Source organism: Schistocerca gregaria, chromosome 4, assembly GCF_023897955.1.
Source record: "Schistocerca gregaria isolate iqSchGreg1 chromosome 4, iqSchGreg1.2, whole genome shotgun sequence".
NCBI lineage: Eukaryota > Metazoa > Arthropoda > Insecta > Orthoptera > Acrididae > Schistocerca > Schistocerca gregaria.
The window spans coordinates 655572634-655583514 of NC_064923.1; positions in this window are offsets into that span (position 1 = coordinate 655572634).

Consider the following 10881-nt stretch of genomic DNA (forward strand, 5'->3'; position numbering starts at 1 on the left):
TATTTATGTGGTTCTATTTTTTCAAGTTTTGCCCCTTGACAGAAGTAATGCCAACAGTTGCTAGACAGTATACAAGATGCCATTAATGCCAATGTAAGGTTCCTGACAATGAGCTAGTCGCGAACACAGGTTGAATGATAAGTAATCTGTATGTAGCTTAACCCTTTATTAGGCGAATTTTTTGTGGTGACTCAGCGAAGCTAATTTTTTTTCTGCATCGAATTAGAATTGTGATCAATTTATTATATTTTATTTTTTGATAATTTTATTTTTTTGAGTTAGGTCTAAAAATTATGGTGGTAAATATATCACCACAGCACTTTTTTAAACCTTACATGTTTGGTGGTAAACCGATTTCCCACTTGTGAGCTTTACACTTTGGTGGGAAGAAGATATCCCATTTCCATTTTATAAGCTGTAACATGTTGGCATTACATGTAAAAAATTTTTAAGAAGACGGTGATTTCTTTTTATTTTACTTTATCTCAAAAACATTTACATTACAAATTTACAAGTAATAATTCTAATTCCAACAAAATGTTCAAATGATTGATTTAAAAGTAATAATTCTTTTTCAACAAAATGTTCAAATGATTGTTACATTTTCTTTTTATTTTCCATGAAACTGATGGAAGCATGGTTCGATACACACGGGTACGTTGCAGGAGCAGCATACATATTTTGTTCTCTTGTCACGAGCTTTTGTTGAACACTTTCGGCACCGTCTGTAGGTTGTTTCTAAAACAGGCATATGATAACCTACTCTTGCCAGTCAAACATGATCTGGTACGATGTTGTTCTTGGGTAGAAAGGTTACTGGATGTCCTCCTTTTTTTTTTTTTTTCAGGATGTAAAGCCATCTATCAATTGTTTTGTGAGTCGTAATCGAAAGTTCAATTGATCATCATATCCCACTTGTCCTTTATTAGTTTTGTACAACTGGTGTGTCTAATAGGAAATAGAGAAAACGATGCCACCGCTTACGAGAATGTCGACCTATTGCATAACGGTCTCTAAGTTGATCAAAGTGATCTACACCTCCCATTTTGGTATTGTATGTTGCCACAGCTGTGGGACATGTAACCATGCTGGTTGTGCCATCCTTATTCTTTCTTGAGAAAAGTGTGGTATCTCTAGGATTGTCTGAAGTTTTCAAAATAGTGACAGGTTTGTTGTCCATCCATTTTATAGCTGCAATGCCGCGTTTGCATTGAACCTGAAATTCTCCTCTTTCCAATGTACATTTATCTTACATCATTGAAGGAAGCCCTTTCCGGTTTGCTCTGACAGTCCCTACACAGTAGATTCCATTGTTCAAAAGCATTTGCATTAGGTTCTCTATGGTGAATAAGTTGTCAAATGATACTAAACTGTTACTATATTTCAGGTATTGGGTGAAGCTAATGACTACACGCACTCCCAGGGAATTTTCTGTACATCCGTCATTTGATTTTCCTGTGTAAATATCAATTTTTATGACATAGCCTGTCTTTGAATCTGCTAAACACCATACCTTGTATCCTTGTTTTACTGGCTTGAGAGGCATATACTGCTGAGCGAAGACCGTCCCATGAAAGGTATCATGCTTTCATCCATAGCCAATACCTTACTAGCAGAGTATGGCTACGAATTATGTTGTTCAGAAAGGTTATAAGAGGTCTGGCCTTGTGCAGTTTATCGTGGTTTGGATGCCCTCTTGGAGGATTCAGCCTGTTGTCATTTATGTAAATAGTTTCACATATCATATTGAAATGTTTATATGTCATAGGTTTCGATATGTAAAGCTGACCTAAGGCAGGTTCTGAACACCAGTAGTTCACTACACTTGGCAACACAATCACACCCATCAAGATATTCATTCCAGTCCAGGCCTGTAACTCCTCTACAGATAATTTGTCCAGTTATTTGTTGACTTTCTCACAGTCTGACCACATTGCCATTTTTGTTTCTGTTGCTCTGCATACAGATTTGTCTACTGAACCACATACTCCAGCATCTCATAGGTAAATAAAGAAAGGAAGTAATCTCTCTGTGCTGTGTTTTGTCACTGGGTGGTTGACAACTGGTTCTACTTTTGTATCAACACGAAGAAAGTGGAAAATAGCAGTGTCATCGGACCATTCCTCTTCTGCCAATGGCTCTTCTGCACTTACAGTACTGTCACTAGAAATATCGACACCCGTGTAGCAAGAACGTTTGCACTGTTATTGATATTAGGTTGTGGAACCAAACACAGATCAATGTCTGAAACAAATTCATCTTCTGATGCTTCATCACTTTCTATTTCAAATCCTCAGGATCGCTAGGTAGTGAAAATAGCAACTCCAATGCTTCTTCTGGTGTGTATTTCTTAGTATAGGCATGCTTCTTTGACATTTTTGCTACAAAAAGTAAAGAAAGATTGTGAGGCGAACAATTACTGATAATACAATATTCCAATTATATTTGCCACCAATATTAAAATTTACTTACCACGATGAGAAAACAGTAAAGCTATGAGCTGATAATAGTGACACAGACATATACTTCAGAAGCGAAGCAAACTCTTCTGACAACAGTAGTGATCCCGCAATACACACAAACTGATTGTTGTAGCAGTTTTCATACACCTGGTACAGTGTACTACCACAAGATGTCAGGCAAATACAGTGGTGGTAAGATGTATTCCCAGAAGCATTGTGGTACCTTGACGTTTGTGGTAAGTATGCTTCCCAAGGACCACAAAAGACATTGTAGTATATATATTTCCCGAGCTCCTTTTAGAAACGACTTTTGGTGGTAACCATACTTCCCAAGAATGCTGGGAACACCATTGTTTGGTGGGATATATACTTCCCACAGCCCTAAAAGCTATGTTTAGCAACAAACAGAAACCAGAGCTAGTGCAGCAGACTACCACTAGGGGCCAGGAGCTACGGAAGTGGCAACACGTATTTCCATGAATGCAGTAAAGGAATACCGTTAGTGGGAAGTATATCTCCCACAGCCCAAAAAAGGGTTAAAGTTAATTTTAATGATTTCATTTGAATAAAATTATTCTTTTTTGCCATTTAGTACCCCATTCCCTTTAATTCTTTTCCATCCACACACTATGTACCCATCCTTTACCTCCTTCCCTCCCTCCCCAGCCAAAGAAACACTATAATGAGTTATTAAATAAGAAATACCCAAATAAAAATTATAGTTCTAGACAAAAATAAAGAAAAAAAGACTTGAACACACAGAGAAAAAATACATGGTCTAAGATGAAAAGCTTCATGTCATTGATCCCACAAAACAATATTTTAATTAAAATATATAAGTAAATTTAAATAATGAAATACCCGTTCTTTAAACAAAGAATATTTAAAGGACGACATCTCCAGCATCATCCACAAACAGCATTAACTGCCACTGTATTGACCAATCAGGTGCAAAAGACTTGGAACTCCATTCCACAAACTGACACCTAGAACACGTACAATATAATGCATGCACATTTGTATGCTTGCATCCAACATTATGGCAGTTACACTGGTTATTAATGTTCCAGCGATTCGCATTTGCGGTGGAGTACTTTGTGCTTACTTTAATCACTTACGTATGTTACATAGACAAATGTATTCCCAAAATTTCATTGCTGTATATTAATTATCTTCGAGTATTGCAATATTTTTCCATCAGTGTATATTTCATAGAAGTTGTCATGGGGAACAAATGTTGGGGGGGGGGGGGGGGTGAAATGTGAACAATGTCCCCTTTACTTCACTTCAAGGTGCACTTGATCTTATCTTGAGTGGTAGGTGTACATCAGTTATTTCAAAATCAGTTGTGTAATTAAATCTGCAGCCTGTGACTCTTCATCCCAGCAACTCAAAACCATTTTCTTTGTAGGCAAACTAACTACATAATAAATATCTCAGCACAATTTGATTGGAATCATCCAGTTTATTTGTAAATTAAGTATAAAGTAGTATAAGACTGACAAAAGCTGATACAAGACTGAGATAAAGTGGCTTCTGTCTTGCTGCTTGCCTAACAATTTAACAATCACATTCATAAGTTACTATTGTTACAAAAGAATTTTCATAAAAATACAATTAGAACTCTGTCAATTTGTACTTTATGCCCACCTTTTGAAAATATTCTAATCTAGCTAAGTATTTTATACTTTAAAATTCTGAAAAAGTTATTCTTCTTAATGTTTCTTTATAATAGATTCCATAATTGTTCTAAATTTTTCGGTAAAGCATAACCCAAAAATTTTGGACCCTTCTTACACATTTATATACCTTTAAAAAGTATGTTGTAAATAAAAGTCAATGACAGTTAACGAAACAGTATTTTTTAAAATTTTAAAGCACGCCTCCCCACTGTGTACACATCACAGAAAATGTGTTAACATTCATAAGAGTGCGGTGGAAGATATTTTCAAGTTCTGCACCCTACTTATTATTTTTCAGTGCATCTTTAAAAACAATGTTGTTGATAAACGTTCACAGTACCCCCGCCCCTCCCCCTGCCCATTACTATGCATTATGGAAAATGCGTTGTTATTGCTAGAGTTAACCCTTAACTACTATAGACTGTCTGTCAGGCTGCTACTAATTTTTGTGTTGAGATATTTCTCACACCCCTGCAGAGCCAAATGGACTCTTCTGTGTACCCTCCTATTGGCTGTCAAGCTACACATGTCAGCATTCTTGCTGCTCTTTGTTTCGTAATTATTAGCCTTGAGAGATCTCACAGACGTATGTGTGTTAAATGAGATAGATGTGGATGAAGACTTTGATGACAGCGATAATGACCCATATTTTGAGATATTTAATCATCACAACACTAATTCAGCGCAGGAAACAAAAAGTGATGATGATGTGACAGCTGATGACAATGGAGCTCACTTCTTCGGTAAGAATAGATGTTTTCGATGGAGAAAAAAGCAACCACCAGCTAACGTAAGAACAAGGCTACACAACATCGTCTTGCAGCTTCCTGGACTGTGACAGATGGCGAAAAGTCTTGGAGGAAACCCTGCTGTTTTGGAGGTATGGAAACTGTTCCTTACACCAGACATTTTAGACGAAATCATTCACCGAGCGAGGTGGCGCAGTGGTTAGCACACTGGACTTGCATTCGGGAGGACGACGGTTCAATCCCGTCTCCGGCCATCCTGATTTAGGTTTTCCGTGATTTCCCTAAATCGTTTCAGGCCAATGCTGGGATGGTTCCTTTGAAAGGGCACGGCCGATTTCCTTCCCAATCCTTCCCTAACCCGAGCTTCCGCTCCGTCTCTAATGACCTCGTTGTCGACGGGACGTTAAACACTAACCACCACCACCACCACCACCACCACGAAATCATTCAATGGACGAATCTTAAGATATCTAAGCTTGGAGCACAGTATGCTAACAATCGCTTATACTATCTACAAGACGTCGATATTATTGAATTAAAGACTCTAATTGGTCTACTACTGTGTTCAGCCATTTTCAAGTTGAGGAACGAGTCTGTTTACAGCTTTTTTGCAACCAGTGGAATAGGCAGAGATGTTTTCAGATGCACTGTAAGAAAGATTTCTGCATTTCGATTTGACAATCCAGATGATCGGGTTGGAAAGAAAGAAAATAGACAAATCAGCAGCAATGCTACTTTCTAGTTGCAACAGTGTGTGTCAATGAAATGCTTGTTCCATTTCATGGAAGGTGTGGGTTTAGAATGTACATGTCAAACAAACCAGCAAAGTATGGCCTGAAAGTTCAATGTTTGACTGTCGCTCGTACGAATTACTTGTACAGTGGAAAACTCAGCAATGGTCACACCCTTCCCAGCCATGAGAAAGGTCACAGTGTTCCCACACAGGCTGTTCTTCAACTGGCGAAACCCATCGAAAACACATGGAGAAATGTTACAGGTGACAACTGGTACTCATCAGTAGAACTAGTCAATGAACTTTCAGAAAAAAGGTCTCACGTACATTGGTATGCTGAAAAAGAACAAAAAGGAGATCCCACAGAACTTCTTACCTAATAAGAAATGTGGTGTGAAGACATGACTTTGGTTTCCTTCATGCCCAAGAAGTCCAAAGCTGCAATACTGATCTCTTCTATGCACCATTCAGTAAACAATGATCCTGAATCAGGAAAACCTGAGACCATCCTTTTTTATAACACAACAAAAGGTGGTGTGGACTGCCTCGACCAAAGGTGTGCAGCTTATTTATCAAGTCACCAGACAAGAAGATGGCCTTTGGCCATTTTATTCACATTAGTGGATGTTTCTTCCAGTGTTAATTGTTACGTGGTACATCAAACTTATCCAAAGGCAGAAGTAAAGACGAGATTGAGCTTCATGAAGAATCTAGCAAGAGACCTAGTTGAACCTCATATGAAGCATAGAATTTATATTGGACGCTTGCCACGAGAGTTGAGTGACACCACCTGAAGAATACTTCACTTACAAGATAAGCCTCAAGACACCGAAAGAAGAATTCGAAAGTCAAAAAAGTGTTCCTTTTGTCCTCCATGCCTGAAGAGGAGAACAAGGTAACCATGTCAACAGTGTGGTGTTCCGATTTGTTTGGAGTGTTTGCAGGTGGAAATTGACTAAAGTATGATTCAGTGGCACTTGAGAACAAGTATTTAGTTTTTACTTGTAATGTTAGAAGTAAAATGTGGCAAAGTTTCTCCATTCATAGACTTAAGAACTGAAATATTCTCTCTGCATTACAAAGATGAGTCGTAAACTGAAAGCTGAATTCTCACTCAATTGATCGAAAGTGAAGTTGGATTTTTCCATCTAGTTATATTGCCACTTTGTAATGTGAACCTTCTGATGAAAATCTGTTTGTGAGTAGAGAGCTAACTATTTGCTGTTATTTTCGTAACTCCTAAAATAAAAATATACTCCAGATTTCACTTTAACTGTCAAAGTGTTTAAAATGCTGCATTGTTTAAAAAAATAAATTTCTACAAAGGCCACCTCTAAGAAGTGTAATGAATGACAGGAAGTCAAGAAACCATATGCACTACTGGCCATTAAAATTGCTACATCATGAAGATGACGTGCTACAGACGTGAAATTTAACCGACAGGAAGAAGATGCTGTGATATGCAAATGATTAGCTTTTCAGAGCATTCACACAAGGTTGGCGCCGATGGTGACACCTACAATGTGCTGACATGGGGAAAGTTTCCAACCAATTTCTCATACACAAACAGCAGTTGACCGGCGTTGCCTGGTGAAACATTGTTGTAATGCCTCGCGTAAGTAGCAGAAATGCATACCATCACGTTTCCGACTTTGATAAAGGTTGGATTGTAGCCTATCGCAATTGCAGTTTATTGTATCGCAACATTCCTGCTCGCGTTGGGCTAGATCCAATGACTGTTAGCAGAATATGGAATCGGTGGGTTCAGGAGGGTAATACAAAACGCCGTGCTGGATCCCAACGGCCTCGTATCACTAGCAGTGGGGATGACAGGCATCTTATCTGCATGGCTGTAAAGGATCGTGCAGCCACGTCTTGTTCCCTGAGTCAACAGATGGGGATGTTTGCAGGACAACGACCATCTGCTTGAACAGTTCGACGATGTTTGTAGCAGCATGGGCTATCAGCTCGAAGACCATGGCTGCGGTTAACCTTGACGCTGCATCACAGACACGAGCGCCTGCGATGGTGTACTCAACGACGAACCTGGGTGCATGAATGGCAAAATGTCATTTTTCCGGATGAATTCAGGTTCTGTTTACATCATGATGGTTGCATCTGTGTTTGGCGACATCATGGTGAACGCACATTGGAAACGTCTATTCATTATCGCCATACTGGCATATCACCCAGCGTGATGGTACGAGGTGCCATTGGTTACACGTCTTGGTCACCTCTTGTTTGCGTTGATGGCACTTTGAACAGTGGTCATTACATTTCAGATGTGTTACGACCCGTGGCTCTACCCTTCATTCGATCTCTGTGAAATCCTACATTTCAGTAGGATAATGCACGACTGCATGTTGCAGGCCCTGTACGGGCCTTTCTGGATACAGAAAATGGTCGACCGCTGCCCTGGCCAGCACATTCTCCAGATCTCTCACCAATTGAAAACATCTGGTCAATGGTGGCCGAGCAACTGGCTCGTCACAATATGCCAGTCACTACTCGTGATGAACTGTAGTATCATGTTGAAGCTGCTTGGACAGCTGTACCTATACACGCCATCCAAGCTCTGTTTGACTCAATGCCTAATCACATGTCAGTTATAGTATAATATATTTGTCCTATGAATACCCGTGTATCATCTGCATTTCTTCTTGGTGTATCAATTTTAATGGCCAGTACTGTATATTCTGCAAAATTCTGGTTTGATATATAAAATATAAAAATGCGGTCTGTGAGACGCCTCCATAGTAATTGTGTTCCTGAGAATGACCATAGTAGTTAAGGGTTACGAGCCATGAGCACTTGTTGACCTCTACAAATGTAAAATACATCTCTTCTACCACATACCCAACAACATGATAAATAGCCTTTAGTATACTTGTTTCTCAGCAATTGAATTGAATTTTATTTGATCCTGTAAGATTACATTGTGTACAGTAAACGTATGTGTAATATAGGACATGTCAAAGTATTAACATTCTTTATCACATATTTTTCTACACCCTTAGCTTACATTTTTACATCACTGATAGTGGATAACAATATATACAAATTTAATGGCATAAGTATTCTCCAACACTGTAAAACTCTTTTTCATTGAGATAGTCTTTAAGTTCCTTTGGAAAGTCATTGTGAAGTACACAATCTTGCAGGTTTTTGGGCAGAATTCTTAGTAGTCTGATACCAGAGTACTGGGGTCCTTTTTCTAGCACTGCCAGTCAGTGGGGTATGCTCCGTACTTCATTCTTCCTTCTTGTATTGTGGGTGTATACACTAGCATTTGTAATCCGGTCCTCACTACCTTTTTTGATTTGCATTATTATTTTGTATATATGCAACGTTGAAAAAGTTAAGATACCTAAATTCTTGAAACAGTTTCTGCACGTTTCAGGGGTCTTTCTTCTTAAAATGGTCCTAATTGCTTTTTTTTTTATGTGAACACTCATTTTGTCTCTTGTTTGTTTGAGTTTCCTTACATGGTCACTCCATACTGTAAGTATGGTTCGAAAAGCCCATGATACACTGTACACTGAAGGTTCTTGTCTGAATACTGTGATAGCTGCATCATTAATAATATGACAGAGCTCAGTTTCTTACAGACATTATTAATATGTTTTTTCCATTTCAGTTCATTATCCACAAGAATACCTAAGAAGCTAGCAGATTCTACTTCTTCCAGCCTTGTTCCATCAACCTCTAAATCCATGTCTACAGCTTTTTCCTTGTTTTTAAACTCTGCATACATAGTCTTTTTTAGATTTATAACCAGTTCATTTTCCAACAGCCATTTAGCTGTGACATTTGCAGATATGTATGCTCTTCTCTCAAGCTGTTCCATATTTTGGTCACTATTTAGTATTGCCATGTCATCAGTATACAATATTTTCTTTTCTTCCTCCTCAACACCTATATCATTAACAAACACATTAAATAACAATAGCCCCATTACCGAACCGTGCGACACTCCATATTTGATGGATTTGGTTTCTGATTGGTACGAGTTTCCTAATGATACATACTGCTTGCGGTTGCACTAGTATGATTTTATTCATTCACCTGGTTGCCCCCAAATGCCATAGTTGCTTAATTTTTGTATCAGCATTTCATGGTCAATGGTGTCAAACGTCTTTGAAAGATCCAGAAACATTGCAGAGACAACATTTTTCTCATCTAAGGACTGTAAAATGTATTCTGTTAGACAGGCAATTGCTGATTCTGTAGATTTACCCTTTTTGAAACCATGTTGCGAGGGTATGAGAATGTTATGTTTGTCCAAATAGTTAACTAATCTGGTATACATAAGCATTTCTAGAATTTTTGAGAAACCTGATATCAGTGAAACTGGTCTGTAGTTGTTGGGATCATCCTTGCACCCTTTCTTGTACACTGGCACTACCTTCGTTATCTTCAGTTTTTCCAGAAAAATTGCATCTGTGAAAGAACAGTTTGCCATGTTCAGCAGTGGTGTTATTATCTCCTCACATACTAGCTTTATTACATGATTTGATATTTCATCACCACCAGCTGATTTCTTGGACTTCAGTTTCCGTATAGTTTTCCGCAATTCATCGTCCGTGACTGGTCTTAAGAACATAGTAGTGCATGATCTTTTTGGTACCTTAATACTCTTCTGTTTTTGACTATTTCTTTCCAATTTTAAGTTTTCTACTACACTGATATTATTATTATTCAGTATGTTTGCTATTTCCATACCATCTTTGACCACTGTGTTGTCTATTTTAATTGACCTAATACCTTCTTCTTTGTTTGACCCATGTTTTTCCTTTCTTTCAGCATTGATTGCATTCCAAGCTGCCTTTGCCTTGTTTTTTGAGTTTGCTATAGTGGTGTCAATTGCTCTTGCTTTGGCTTCTCTTATTGTTTTTCTATACTTCTTTTTTAACATTTTATAGTTTTCAGCTTCGCCCATCTGTCTCACATCCTGAAGCTTCCTTCACTGTTCTAGTATTTCAATGGTAATCCACTGTGTTTGATCTTGCTGCCTTTCTTGTCTCTTTACTTTAGAAAATGCTACATTAAAATGGTACTTAATTGTTGAAATAAATGCATCATATTTTTCATTTACACTCTGGGCTTGTAGGGTTTCATTCCAGGTTTCCTTACTTAACATTGTTCTAAAGATGTTGATATTTTGTTCACTGATGATCCTAATTTCTTTGATTGTTTGTTTTGGTACTGATACTGTGTTATTACTTCTGCAAAAGCTGATTAGTTGTCCATGATGA